This window comes from Natrix helvetica (genome assembly GCF_964273705.1).
Source record: "Natrix helvetica genome assembly, chromosome: 2".
In the NCBI taxonomy this organism is placed as follows: Eukaryota; Metazoa; Chordata; class Lepidosauria; order Squamata; family Natricidae; genus Natrix; species Natrix helvetica.
In genome coordinates, this window is record NC_138552.1 from 134,809,949 (window position 1) to 134,824,676 (window position 14,728).

Below are 14,728 nucleotides of genomic sequence, written 5' to 3' on the forward strand. Positions count from 1 at the left end.
CTGTTTACCACCTGCACACATGGGTGCAGCCATTTTAATGATTGAAAAGTTCATATAAATCTTTAAAACTTTGCCCATCAAAGGGGTGGCATTCATATGTCCTTGTGTTCCTGGGCCGGGATTTTCCCCCCCCAAAGTTTCCTCTTTTTAAAACAGGTGTCAGTTTCAAGGCCCGCAGGCCGCATACGGCCTGTGGAGTGCTTAAATGCAGCCTGCGGGGCTGGCCTGGAAATATCAAAGGACTGGCCCACAGGGCCTCTGCCAGGCAAAATGGGTCGTGTGGAGCCCCCCTCCCCCCCATGGCCTGTTTTTGTCCTCCCTGGCCTCCTGCAGCACTCTGCTAGCCAAAAATGGGCTGCTTGGAGGCCTCGGGAAGCCCGTTTTGCTTGGCAGAGTGCTGCTAGAGGCCAGGGAGGCCAAAAATGAGGCACAGGGAGCCCATGTGTGGCTCCTGGTGCCCTAATTTTGGTCGGTAAAGTGCTGTAGGAGGTGTCTGTCCCGTCTCCCCCCTCACTCCCCCCACCGGCTCGCAGAGGAGAACTGTAATGCTGATCTGGCCCATGAAGAAATCCAGTTTGACCCCCCTGTTTTAAAATATCACCCTAAGGTTGTAGAGCAAACATATTCTTACAGCATCCAAAATTATTTCTCTGTCTTCCAGATGTTCAAGTGCTAAATGAGCTTTGATTAGTTACATCTGTTAATGCAGAAGAGGATTTTGTTCCCCTGCCTATTTTTGTGCGTTCTCAAGCCTTTTAAAAAAATCATCTAAAAGGCATAGTGTACAAAAAAAAGACCACCTCAAAAAAACCACATTAAAACTAATTTCAACTGATGCATCCCGCTAAAATATCTTCGGATTTTTCTTCAATCAGCCCTAAAGATTGGCTGTCCTTTGGTAAGGACTTCAGAATGACCCTCTCCCCAGCCCTAAGAAATAATTAAAACTTACATTAAAGTCCTTCCTTGTAGGACATGGGGATTTCCTGGTATCTTCTTTAACTCTTTCTCCCTATTTATCCTTTACATCTATGCTGCTTTCAGATACAACCGTTGCAGAAGGACTTCTGAACTATGGATGCAGGAGCTAAGGAGCAGGGTTCTTGAAATTCTTAATTTGCTTCATACGTGGTAAGTTTCTTTTTCTGTTTCTGAGAGCCTCTTTAAAAAGTGTTAATCACAGCATGAATCAATTTCAAGGAAGAACACCATTTGTTCATTTTCTGATTGGCATCACATGTTCATTACATTTGGAAAACTGATCATTCAAAGGTATTATGTATCTTAGAGCTTCTCCTATTCCCTTCCAGTATGGCTAAACAGTTTTATCTCCCCTGCCTTGCTTTATGGAAGTCTCCCATTCTTATCATAGATTGTGAAATATATATTTGAGGCAGGATAATTAATATTTAGTAGCTGGTCATAATAACAAGCAATAACAAGAATATATTTGCTGAAGCTAAATGTTTTCCTTTAGTTCTTTGATTCTTCTGATGATGTTTAACACACATTCTACCTGCATTTGCTATAACTATATAACTAAAGGCTGAGTGAAGTACCTCATGCTTAAGCCTATCCAGTTACAGGAGAAATCATAGGTTGTACATCTATGAAGTCATAGATCTCAGGGCATCTAATTCAATATCTTGTTGATATAAAACATCCTTATTATAATAATCCTCCTTATAAAATATCCTTAAAACATCTTCATTACAAGAGTTGTGGGGCAGTGGTTAGAATGCAGTTTTGCAGGCTAATTCTGCCGATTGCCAGCAGTTCGATTCTGAGCGGCTCAAGGTTGTCTCAGCCTTCCATCCTCCAGAGGTCGATAAAATGAGGACCAGATTGTTGGGGACAATGGGCTGACACTGTAAACCACTTAGCGAGGGCCCTAAAGCACTGTAAAGCAGTATATAAGTCTAAGTGCTATTGCTATTACTTTATTACCCAGGATTGATACATATCTGCCCAATACCAGTTGGGTATTAATACCAGTTTTAGCATGGAAAATCCATAGCTGAGTCACTAAACCCATAATTTGTATGGAAATGGATCATATGCTCCATCCTCAAGAATGACTCAAAAAAATTTCCCCTAGAATCTTGGAAAATCAATTCCAATCAATGAGTGGACAATAATGGGTCAGTCAGACCAAAAATCTAACTCAGCTTTTCCTGCTTTCTGGGATCAAATGGAAAATGCTGCAGGAAATGCTGACTAATCTTTCATTAACCCCCCCCCCCCTTTTTCCCCAGGAAATTGAACCCCTTGGTTTTTCTTCCCTGCCTTTTGGAACAAGAAAAAACAGATCTTCTCATTAAATTGGAAGTTGGCCATACAGTTTCCTTTCACTTTTAAATTGTCTCTTTTCAAGGCTAAACAATAAAGGGTGGGGGAGAAGGCAGCTGTAATATTGAAATGGTGGAGCCAGCAAGGGAATCGTATGATGAAATTATTTTGTAGAGGTTGGTTGGCTGCTGAGTGCCATCTTAACAATTCAGGTGTGAAGGAGACAACGGACATGCTTTATACTCTGTTATTTATCTTCTGCCTTTCTTCTGCTTCTGTCTGACTCAACCAGCTAATCACCATAATCATTTGTACAAGTGGCCAGATAACAGAAAACCGTCACATTGGATTGCAGTCTAAATATTTGCTGCATTCTCCTTGATGTAAATCCATATGAATTCGTTCATATCCAACACACCATCGAAGCTCTGTTAGTCAAAAAAAAAAAAACCCCGACAACAGCCCCCTGTTCCAAACAGTCCAAACATTTCCCCTCCTCCCCCATTGGAAACAAAACAGAAAAACACATCCAATGGTTTTTAAATATTCTCATGAGTGTAAATGCTTCAGGGCAGCATTCATTTTCCCTTTTTCCTAGGAAAATGGTATTATGTTTTTACACACTGCTTTTCTACTAGCCATCCAAAAATGCTTAACTGTTTTCTCCCTTTTTTAATTGAAGGGAGATGGTAGAATGAAGGGTGGACAAAAGCTAAACCCAGACACCAATAGACAATCAATAACACCTGATTTTTAAACAAAAGCGGTATAAAGTATGGTGAAAGAAAACCGTGGTATTTGCTGTGGCATTATAAGAAAAGCACACATGGATTCTCCCCCACCCCCTTTTTTTTCTGTCCATGATGCTTATTCAGCCTCTATTTCACTATTTGCTTTCGGCTGCCATTGAAACGGGGAGGGGGGGGCTGGTATTTGGGAGGGGAAGTTTTAGTACAGGAGAGACTGTAAAAAGGGAGTTTTGGTCTCACTGTCTACTGCGCATGCTGGAGATTGGCGCTTGGTATCGGTCAAGGCCAACCGTCCCGCATACCAACCTGATGATGCTCCTTGAAGATGGAACTCACATGACACCTAAGGGATTTACAGATTGGACAATGGGATGAGGGTTACTAGGGGAGGGGGTTGGTCACATATTGGTATGTATGATTTCGCACGCTTTTGCCTCAGATCTTGCTTTGCTTAGCTGCTATCTTTTCATAACCAGTAAAAGTACTCTTAATTCTGCAAAATGGAGTTAAGTAGTTTCTTTCTTGGTTGCTGAGGGAGGCCGGCTTGATATTAAGCAAGATCTCACTTTCGCACTCATCCCGGAGCTAACACCTTCCGAGGGGAATGTAAATAAAACCAAAACCTTCAAGGGAATGTCTTACCCAGGCAGCGGCCAGGAGGATGACATGGGGGTGGCTGCATCCTCGTGTCCCTTGGAGACGGAGCAGATGGTGGATCTGAATTTGGAGGAACGATCCATCCAGCCCAGGTGGTCATTGAGAGTGGGACAGAAGTATGACCCTGAGGAAATTCTGGCTGGAGTTACCACAAGGTGACATCGGCAGCCAGCAGCTGCTTGGCAGGACGCCGACGAGGAGAACAAAAATATAAAATATTTGCAAAAATATAAGCCCACCCCTGAAAATAAACCCCTGAACAACCCCCCCTCCCGGCCAGGCAGAGCACCGCTCACCGACATAGCGGTATCCCGAAGGCGGCAAGCAATTTGAGTGCCTTTCTCCCCCCCCCCCGGCTCCTGTGGCTTGGCGCCTTCAGGATACTGCTATGTCGGTGAGCAGTGCTCTGCCTGGCCGGGAGGGGGGGTTGTTCAGGGGTTTATTTTCAGGGGTGGGCTTATATTTTTGCGAAATATGCGAAAAATGTGACAAGTCTTTAGTTTCAGGACAGGTCGTATTTTCTGGAAAACACTGTATTACTTTGTTTACTTCTAGGTGTTCGCTGATTTGTTACTTGATTATCTTTTCCAGAATCTTTCCTGGTATTAAGGTCAGGCTGATAGGTCTGTAGTTTCCTGGATCTACTCCCCCCCCTTTTTTTTATTTATTTTGAAGATGGGAACCACATCAGCTCTTTTCCAGTCCTCTGGCAGTTCCCGGTGCTCCAGGATCTCTGAAAGATATAGTTCAGTGATTCTGAGATCGCATCTGCCAGTTCCCTCAGAACCCATCTGGGCCTGGTGATTTGAACTCGTCTAGGGTAGACAGGGGCTCACTTACCATTTTCTTCCCTATTTTAACTTTGCTAACTGTAACTAACAAATAGCTACTGTCATGGCTAAGATAAACAAGCACTTGAAGGAGAACATTACTTAAGTACATCTACCAGAATAAGTAAACTTAAATTGCCATAAGAGTCGATTCTTTTTTTTTAATTCAGAAAAGAATAATATCCTTGCTTATTTAATCAACCACTCCATAGGCCAATCACTACAGTCACTAAATAATGGAATGAGATATACAAACCAGTATCACAGGCTTGGATTCCAACTTTGTCATGCTTAGAGAACATCATTTATCTTTTGGATTAAGCCATTGGGTAATTGGTTAGTGACTTAGACACACAATCACACTTGGTATTTGAGGAAATGTTCACTCGGCTTAGTCAACAAGTCATTGTTTTAATCACATAGTAGGATTTGTGAAATCAAACTCACATGATCACCTGCTAGCTAAATCATTTAAAGTTTAAGAATATTTTACCAGCAAATTTCAACAAGTCCGTAGAATTAGTTTATGGATTGTGTGTATAGGTTTATTTCTCTTCTGTCATGTTTTCATAATATGCTAAATAAATAATTAGTTTATGGACTGGGTTTCTAGCAAAATCAGCCCCAAAGGATCCTGAAGCAGTTAGTGAATATCTAGAAGTCTTTGTCATCACTTTTACAATCTGAACACACAGTACAAGCTATTACCATATAAGCTATTACGAATATAAGATAGCATGATAGAATGGTAAGGTGAGAGTCATGGAAACATTCCACATCCAGCAGAGATATTAGAATTACTCTGCTAGAATTTGTGTTTCTCCTCCTGTCTTCTGCAACTTGAATAAGATGGAATGCTAACCAGGAAAGCCTAATTTAAAGCCATGTATACTGGCTTATGTGATACAAGGTACACCGTACACCGTACAAATCCATACACCTCACTGTAATCTAGGGGTGTCAAACTCAAAGCCTGGGGGCCGGATTTGGCCCTCAGGGTGCTTAGATCTGGCCCGTGGGGCCACCCTGGAAATAGCAAAGGATTGGACCGCAGTGCCTCTACAAGTGAAAATGGAGCTCGGGAGGGCCACATGCGGCCCTCGCGAACTCCGTTTTCACTGTCAGAAGGTTACAGGAGCCCATTGCAGTCGAAAACTGAGCTCGGGAGCCTGTTTTCACTGGCAGAGTGCTCGGCCCCCACATGAGTGACATCAAGCTGGCCACGCCCAACCTGACCCTTTGAGTCAAACACAACCCTGATGCGGCCCTCAATGTAATCGAGTTTGACACCCCTGCTGTAGCCCCTTTCACAAGAAGCATTCCTATGCGAAGTAGAGAAAGTGAGTAAATAAAAGAAATTAAAGGCAGGATAGAAACAATCTGAATTAGCTTATTGAGACAGTCTTAGTTAAAATATGACAGTTTCATATTATTTTTGATTATGCTACTAGTCTACCTTTTCTCTGACGGTTGAAGGTAGCATACCTAAGAGTGTCTAGTAATTCTAGCTTCCCCTCATTTCTGTGAGGTAGATTGAGCTGATGGTTTGACTTAAGCACTCCTTTAAAGACTTGGCACTTGTTTCTGATATGACAGGCCTGCATATGTTTCATTAAGCCATTTCCTAACCTTCCTACAAGGGAAATAAATGAAGAAGTCATTTGTTAACTTAACTCCTTTACTTTTCAAACATCCAATGACATTTAGAGACTGTGTGTGGTTTCTTTGGGGAAAGGGCAATGACAATAAAAAATGTGAACTGCAGTGATTTTCTTTTTAATTCTCAGCTGCTACAGTATAATATCCAAGCTACCTTCGGCACCTAACAGTCACTGAACAATTTCAACTCGTAAAATGTGGCTATTATGCAAGGCAAGGTACACCCTCAGATTGAATTTAGGGAGAATAAGCTGTAAGAGCCATAATTGCTTGGGCAGGGATTCATAATCATCAAACCAGCCCCGAAGTATCAGATTTCTAGCTAACCAGAATTTCATGTAGATCGTTCATCCAGATGGATCAAGGGACAAAGATTAAAGGCAGGTTACAGGACTCCGTTTATAGGTGTGTCCCCCCCTCCCAAAATGACTGTTTAAATAAGGACAATATAGATGCACAAACCTGCACTTTACACCACATAATGCCATTGTTCAGTGAAAACATATCTTATTTTCTGTCTTTTTAATAGCCCAGTCAGCAAGAGCGCAGTCATGAAACATTAGTACTAGGGTTTTTGATGCAGCAGTTTAGAATTATGACTGTTTCCTGCAGAAATTACTTTCACTCTTTATCCAATTCCACCTTCTCCAGGAAATACTTCTGAAAGGATAACAATGCTTTGGAGCCTAAAGCTGTGCAATTGATTTGCTGAAGTTTTCAATGAACTTTCAGTGCTATTGTTTCTTCCTCATATCCTGTCATGGTTTGTAAGCTTATAGGTAATAGGTAAAAGAATGTGCAAAACAGCTCCTTCAGGTGTTTCAAGAGAAAACCCCACTTGTTCCATTTCTTTTCTCCGAGTTCAAAAGAAAGATGATTTTATCCTCACCTCAGAATAAAACAAACAATGGTGTTTTGAGTGTTTAGGCTATTGCAAGTGCTCTGCCATTTTAGAAACCATGATTGGGTGTTGTTTTGTTTTGTTTGTCAATGTTTCTAGCGTTGCGGTACAGGTAGTCCTCGACTTAACAATCACAAGTGAGACGGAAGGCTTCATGGCACACTTGAGGTTGTTAAGCGTGCCTTGCTCCATTTTATGACCTTTTTTGCCACAGTTGTTAAGTGACTCTCTACAGCCGCTAAGTGAATCATGTGGTCGCTAATTGAAATGACTTTGTTTGTCTGAAGACGGCTGGGAAGGTCAAAAATGGTGATCACATGACAGTGCAACAGTCATAAATACATGCCAGTTGCCAAGCGTTTTTGATCACATGACCAGCCACAGGGATGCTGCAGTGGTTAAAAACTGGTCATAGGTCACTTTTTTCAATGCTATTGTAACTTTGAACAGTCATTAAATGAATGGGTGTAAGTCAAGGACTACCTTTAGTGCAGAAGGGAAGGAGTCCTTTTTCGGCTATTGTTGGCTGAAATTGGATGAGGTATTGGGGAAGGCTAAGAGGAGAACTGGAAAACAGCAGTTTTTTGGAGCTTATGTTTGGAGGGAGATGTTTCTGATGCTAGGTCCCAAACAAAAAATGCCATATCTTATCTTCAGAGGCAAATTCTTGATGAGGGACCAAGCATACGCACTGGTAAAGATACCTCACACTTGCCCACCTGTTTGGTAGATAAACATGCTACTTTAAATATATAATTTTGCAGGATCTAGTGTGAGTCGGTCACCAGTACCAAAGATTTATTTTTTCAGGTTTTCAAGTTCATGCTGGAGCCTAACCTCAGGGATCTTCTCTCTCTCTCTCTCTCTCTTTTTCCTCTCCCTGAGGATGGGCTCCAGCACAAGCTCGAAAACCTGGAAGAATAAACGTTTGGTCTTGGTGATCGACTCACATTGGATCCTACAAAATTATCCTGGAACAGGTTCATTTACCTTCATTCACAATATATATTTGATTTGGAGAACTTAATATTCATGGTTCGTGTTGCAGCCATGAACTCTTTTGGAAATAGATAACCACTGCGCAAATAAAAAAAAAAGTTTGCCATAAGGGCATAAACATATTGTGCGCATTACATAAGTGCAACTAATATGGTTGAGATTTTTAGGTTGTAATATACTGGCAGAGTATTTTGAAGTGCTCCATCCCAAGCTTAAGAAAGAAGACATGGTTTCTACTGGTCACAGCTAAGCAATATCTGAAAGGTCACATGGAAAGAAAATCCACCTATGGGGCAGGGGTGGGCTGCTGGGGGTTCGCAGGGGTTCGGGAGAACTTCTAGCTAAGATTCTGTGCAGTTCAGAGAACCCCCAAATCCCACTCCTGGCTGGCCCTGCCCACCCCACCCCAGAAGTCCTCACACGGCCTGTTTGGATGCAGGTAAGTGCAGGGTGCATGTGAAGGCTTAGGGAGGGCGGAAAACGGGTCTACCAGAAGTTTGGGCCTCCAGAGGGCCTCCGGAGCCTGGGGAGGCCATTTTGGCCCTTCCGGAGGCTCGAGGACAGCCTCCAGAGCCCAGGGAAGACAAACCCCCCACCCCCGCCATGGTGCAGGAGGCCTACTAGGCCACGCCCACCCAGCAACCGGGCAGAGAACCCCTTGCTAAAATTTTTGAAGCTCACCCCTGCTATGGGGCCAGGTAGATAAATGGTTTTGTTTAAGGTAAAGCAGCTCCCAGTTTAGTTTTCAACTGCAGAAGAAATAATCCCAATTATAAAGGATTGATGATTTGGCATCAAAAAAGGAAAAGACAAGACACAAGAATTACCCCACTTAGCCTACTGAGCAGTTATGTGGCTTGTTTGGTTTGGTATGTTATGCAAATCTAGCCCTTGTATTAGTGAACCATAGCTTGGTATAATGAACAAAACCAACTAATTGTGTCCTGTTAAACAAACCAGACTTTAACAGATTATGACTTGCCTCTTGTAAAAGTTGCTGCTACTTGAATGCAATGATTGCTGGGGAGGGAAAAGGGCTTCCCTTTCCTCAAGAGTTGTTTTCTTCATCAAAATTAGACTTTAATCTCTCTTCTTTCAGAGAAAAAAAAATACTGGGCTTTCCATAGTTTTTCTGTAATGTAAAGAGACCATCCTTTAGTTCTGTGTGTGGTGCCCCACAGCAAATTCAGAGACCTTTCAACAGCAGATTTGTGTATTGGGGCACTGTTTTTTATTTTGTGAGAGCATCCCCAGATAGCGTTTTGCTTCACTGCACTTATACATGATTTTTTTAACTAAGCCATTTATGGGACAATGAATGCTAAAAATTATATTTTAAGCAGCCCATTGATTAAATAAATAAAACTTTAATATACATCACAATACTCTACCCATCCAACCAGATCAAGAAGAATGGCCATGCTGCAACCAAAGATTGTTGTCTGGGAGGGGATCAAAAGATGACCTTTTTCCACAGTGGCCCCTGCTCTATGGAACTTCATTCGGAGGTCAGAATGACCCCCAACCCTGCTAGCCTTTCGTAAGGCCTTAAAAACTTGGGTATGGTGTCGTATTCCTCCCCCTCCGTTGAGGCAGAGGGCTGTTGAGGGTAAGATTCAGTGATCCATCTGCATTTGAAAGTCAAAGGTCACTCTTGAAAACAGAAAAATCCACATTGTGGATAGAGAGGACCATTGATTTGAAAGAGGGGTAGAAGAGGCTGTCTATGTTAGAACTGAACAGGCCTCCCTTAACAGTGGGGGAAGAATGAGACACTACCTCCTGCCTACAACACAATCCTTTCAGCAGTTCCAAGAAGATCACACTCTGATTCAGGTGACTTTGAAAACGCAGATAAACCCCCAAGTGGTCTCACTGGCTCTTAGAGAGAGTGTTAATGACCATATGACTGCAAATAAATATGATCCTTCCATCCTCTCTGTTAGAAATGTAAGCTAACAGTTGGTTTAGCAATATATAAACCAGGATGGTAGTACTGTTTCCTTAAGTACTGCTGTAATGTGATTGGTTGCTGTTACCTCAAGCAGCCATAAGAAGGAGCCAGAATGACTGTTAGCTCTCTGTTTGTTAGATGCTGATCGGTGGATGTATCGTGAGGTACTGTGTTTTTGCTACTGTTAGTTGCTTTGTGTGCTGAAACGATTATATGATACTGGACTGTGTTCAAAGGATCATTCCTTAACTGAGAACATTGATATCTGACTGACTGAACCGTGTATGACTTGGACTTTAAATTGAACTCTGAATACCTCTATATTTCCACATAGTAAACTACTATTATTTATACTATTCGGTGTCCCTGTATGCTGGTTTGTGCGTGTTCTTCCATACCACTCTCATTACGCTTCTCTGAACACTCGCTCTTCTAATGGGGAGCTTACTTACTTAACACCCTCCACCATCCAGTGAGAACTGATGAAACTTCTTGGATGAGAAGCAAAATGTCTTTGTTTTCAAGGAAAAAGCATAACCCAGTTGCCTTTTCAAAAAGAGCTTTTGAGACATAACAACTCAGTCAAACAAACTTAATCAAGGAACCACTAAGGACACTCCTGCCAATGCTGATGGGGCAAGCCACTAATATATAAATAGAGACCAAACCCCACTCTGTTCTCACACGAATGATGTTTCTGATTTGGGTAATGAAACGTTTGCAAGAATACCACCAAGCTCAGAGAGCACCAAGGACCCCATAATTTAACCTTGAACGTTAAATAATTGTCTTCTATATCGGTAAACTGAATAAGCTCAGGTTTTACTAGAGAGAGTAATGATAAAATCTGTATCCATAATCTAGTCCAGGGGTCAAGCCATACAAAATTCTATAGGAGGGTTGAGTATTGTCAGGTCTAGGTGGAAATGAAAGTTTTCTAATAATCAAATAAGGCTCTGTGTTGAGTTATCCGTCATAAAAGTTATTCTAACACTGAACAATTGCAAGTGTTCCAAAAATTCCTCTACTTGGGATCGAGAGCATATTTCTGAATTAACTGTTCTTCCAATGTGCCTTTTTCAGCAACCTGATACTATGCCTTTTTTTGGGGGGGGGGGGGCACCACACCTATAATTTTTGTAGTTTTGAGAACTATGTAATTGAGTTTCCATGCCTGGTATCCATGGTCACAGTCTATGGGCATAGCATCTGGAGCCCAGAGACTTCATTCTTCCATGAGTGATGCTATTACCTGGTTCTCCAGAAATACGCTAGGAACCCCCTACCCTTTCTGGTCTACTGAGGCCATGACAATCATCACTTAGACCTCCAATGAAAACATTGACCAAGACGCCTCCCCGCCCCCCCTCAGATGGATCTGAGATGAGATGTGTAGGATTATGCTGTCAACGCCTTTAATTTCCCAGGAGGTTTTTGAAATAAATCTTTACCAAGAGCTGGCCAATTTTCAACATCCATCAGAATCATACAAAAACTAAGTGACATTTCAGAAAAGCTAGTAGGCCTTCAGCAACTAATAAGCCAGCTGGAGAGTTGGATTTGTCATCACTGAAAAGTGTGCTGTGTTGGTTTGAGTTCTATTGTTTTCAGGAGAGCATTTTTAAAGTTGTGTTTTAAAAGGCAGACAGAAGGACCTGCCTACAGGCCCTTTGTTTGCCACCCAAAAGCCGTCTGTCATGAAGGATCAGTAAGGCATTTTGTGAGTGTTTTGAAATTGTCAGAAGCAGGATCCCTTTGTACAATTTTTAAAAGAAAACAACATACCCATGCTATTTTTTTTCAGCATGCTGAGAATATAACACAAATGTATTACGCATATTAAAATTGTTGTAAATATCAAAATGTAAATAATGTCATTATTTTGATTTCTAAATGTGTGTTTACTGCACAACATAACTAAAAGTCTAATTATATGTAAGCAGGAATTGCTCCCTTATATACAATATCATACAGCAACACAAAGAAACTTAGAATAAGTGTTTGAAGAAAAACTGTTTTAAATTACAACAAGAAAAATGAATAATATGGAAAAGAGTTAGGTTGAATAAAATTGGGAGAGTGAAAAAGATCTTAAGGTGCAAACTCAGTGGAGGAAATGCCATCAAGGCAATTAACACCTAGGCAATTCCAGATACACAGCTGGAATAGTGGACTGGACTTTAGCAGAACTAAAAGCAATGGATAGGAAGACCAGAAAAATATGAATCATGCCCTTCATCCATGGAACAATGTTGACAGACTCTACTTACCAAGGAAAATAGGCAGGTGTGGACTTTTGCAAGTGCATCAGATGGTTGAAGAAGAAAAAAGGCATTTGAAGAATATTTCATGGACAGTGAAGAGGCTCCACTGAAGCTAGTATACCAGAAGATTTACTGAGTACTGGAGAGACAAAACTGGCCTAAAAGAAAGACCAAATGAAGAACAGAAAAGAAGACATGGAAAGACAAAGTATTACATGGCCAGTATATTAAAAAAAAGAATAGGCAAAGCAGATAATAACAAGATCTGGCAATGGGTATGGGCAGGAAAATTGAAGAAGGAGACATAGGGGCTAATTCTGGCTGCACAAGACCCAAGCTTTAAGAACAAACACATACAAGCCAGAATTGAGGAGCAAAAGGCAGCAAGTGACACTTCTGCAAAGAGGCTGAAAAAACAGTAGATTGCACAGTTTACTATAAACAACGGCATGGCAAAGTAGCAACAATAGTGCATTGGAAGATCTGCAAGAAATACTATTTATCAGCAAGGTGGGACCATAAAATAGACAAAGTAATGGAAAACGAAGAAGCTAAAACGCTCTGGGCTTTTTAGAATTCAAATCGACAGGCAATTGCCACATAACATCCTAGACATAACAATTGTCGATAAGAAAGACTAAAAAGTGGACATGGCCGTTTTCTTACAATAGGTGATTAGTTGGATTTGACTTATTGAATTGAATCGTTTACCTAGCATTGTATCGTGCAGCGAACCATGAACTAGTCACATTTTAACATCACATATAGTGTTATTTTGTGTTGGGAAAGTGTCCCCTGAACTTTTATTTTCTCCAAAGAGAAAAAGAATGGCAACTCATTAACATTTCTTAGTGCTATTTATTATTAACTAGTCTGATCACCAGTGTGCGTTCTTACGGCTAATTTAGTTTTTCAACCAAATGGACTTCTGTTTCCCAGGGTAAATTCAAAGCTTTTTGCTAAAATGTCTATTGAAGATTTGAATATTAGAACAACGTATTATTAGCAATAGTTTGGTACTATTCTTTGAACTTTGTTTTCAGTTTCTGTTTTCTTTCTCTGTCTTGTTGAAATAAGGAAGTTGTGTCATTTTTCTCAACGCAATTTAATAAGAGAGCAGGGGTGTGGGTTAAAACAGATGAATAATGATGAAGGCAAGGCCAGAATTGGGGGGCGCGGGAATCCCCCTCCCCTTTTAAACCTCCTTGTAAGTCTATTCCATGGATTTTCATCTCAAAATTAAAGGAAAAAGCTGTCACAGGATTTCAACCAAATGCAGTTTGAGATGGCATTGGGAGACTGCAGAAACAGGCTTATCCCTGGCAGGTTATTGGTGCCCAAGTTCAAAAATATAATAAATATTTACTTTCCAGGAAACTGGAAAGCATCACTGTAGTCATGGTGCTATGAGATTTTATCTTTGCAGCATTTTATGGCACAAAAAGAGGAAAACAGGCTCTGGACAATTGTAAAATTGCAAAGCGCAATATAGTTCACAAGCTTGACTACCTCATTTCTGCTTCTTTTTGAATGAGGGCACAGTAGAGATGGTCCTTGACCTACAGCCATTCATTTAGTGACCAAAGTTACAACAGCAGTGAAAAAAGGGACTTATGACTAGTCCTCACACTTACAATGTTCACAGCATCCCCATGGTCGGAAATTGGAGTGTTTGGCAACCTGAAGTTGCAATAACCTGGGATCACGTAATGATCATTTGCAACCTTCCTAGCTGACTTCTGACAAAGTAAATGGGGGAAACCAGATTCGCTTAACAACTTCAGTACTGCCACCAGTAGCCTCCCACCGTCCAGTGCGATCCCACAGAGTTGGCCTCCTCAGGGTGCCGTCGGCCAGACAGTGTCGGCGGGCGACCCCCAGGGGGAGAGCCTTCTCTGTGGGAGCGCCTTCCCTCTGGAATGAGCTGCCCCCGCAGCTTCGCATAATCCCCGACGGCCTGGCCTGAACAAAATAAAATAAATGATTGATTTAATTGTTAATTTTAATCCAATTTTTAAAATGTTATTGTTCATATTAATTGGGTTTGTTTTTGGATACTCTTTCTAATTTCTTTTTAACTTTTGTAATATGTGTTTTTTTTAATGTTGTACGCCGCCCTGAGTCCTTTGAGAGAGGGGCGGCATATAAATCCAACAAACAAACAAACAAACAAACAAAACAAGTGGTTCACTGAACTGTAGCAAAAAGAAAGATCATAAGTTTGGCGCAACTCAGCAGCCGCCTTGCTTAGCAACTCAGACTCTGGTCCCAATTGTGATTGTAAGTCGAAGACTACCTGTAAGGTAAGGCCATTCTAAGAGTTATGGACAGAAAAGTCTACCAAGCAACCTTTATAATATATGAGAAGTCGGGAACAAGATTAGATGTGAACTTAAGATCCATCCCAAGATCTTTTCCCTCTGTTA

General features: G+C 41.3%; 1 protein-coding gene across 9 annotated transcripts in view; it reads left to right on the plus strand.

The window, feature by feature from the left end:
• Positions 1-14,728, plus strand: part of PAK5 (p21 (RAC1) activated kinase 5) — a 153,194-nt gene that overhangs the window by 24,578 nt on the left and 113,888 nt on the right. For 6 of the 9 annotated variants that reach the window (XM_081941141.1, XM_081941147.1, XM_081941148.1 and 3 more), the window contains exon 2: positions 1,045-1,131. The exons of the other annotated variants lie outside the window; for them this stretch is intronic. The gene's annotated coding sequence lies outside the window, so the exon portion shown is untranslated. The remainder of the gene's footprint in view (positions 1-1,044; positions 1,132-14,728) is intronic. 9 annotated transcript variants of the gene reach the window in all.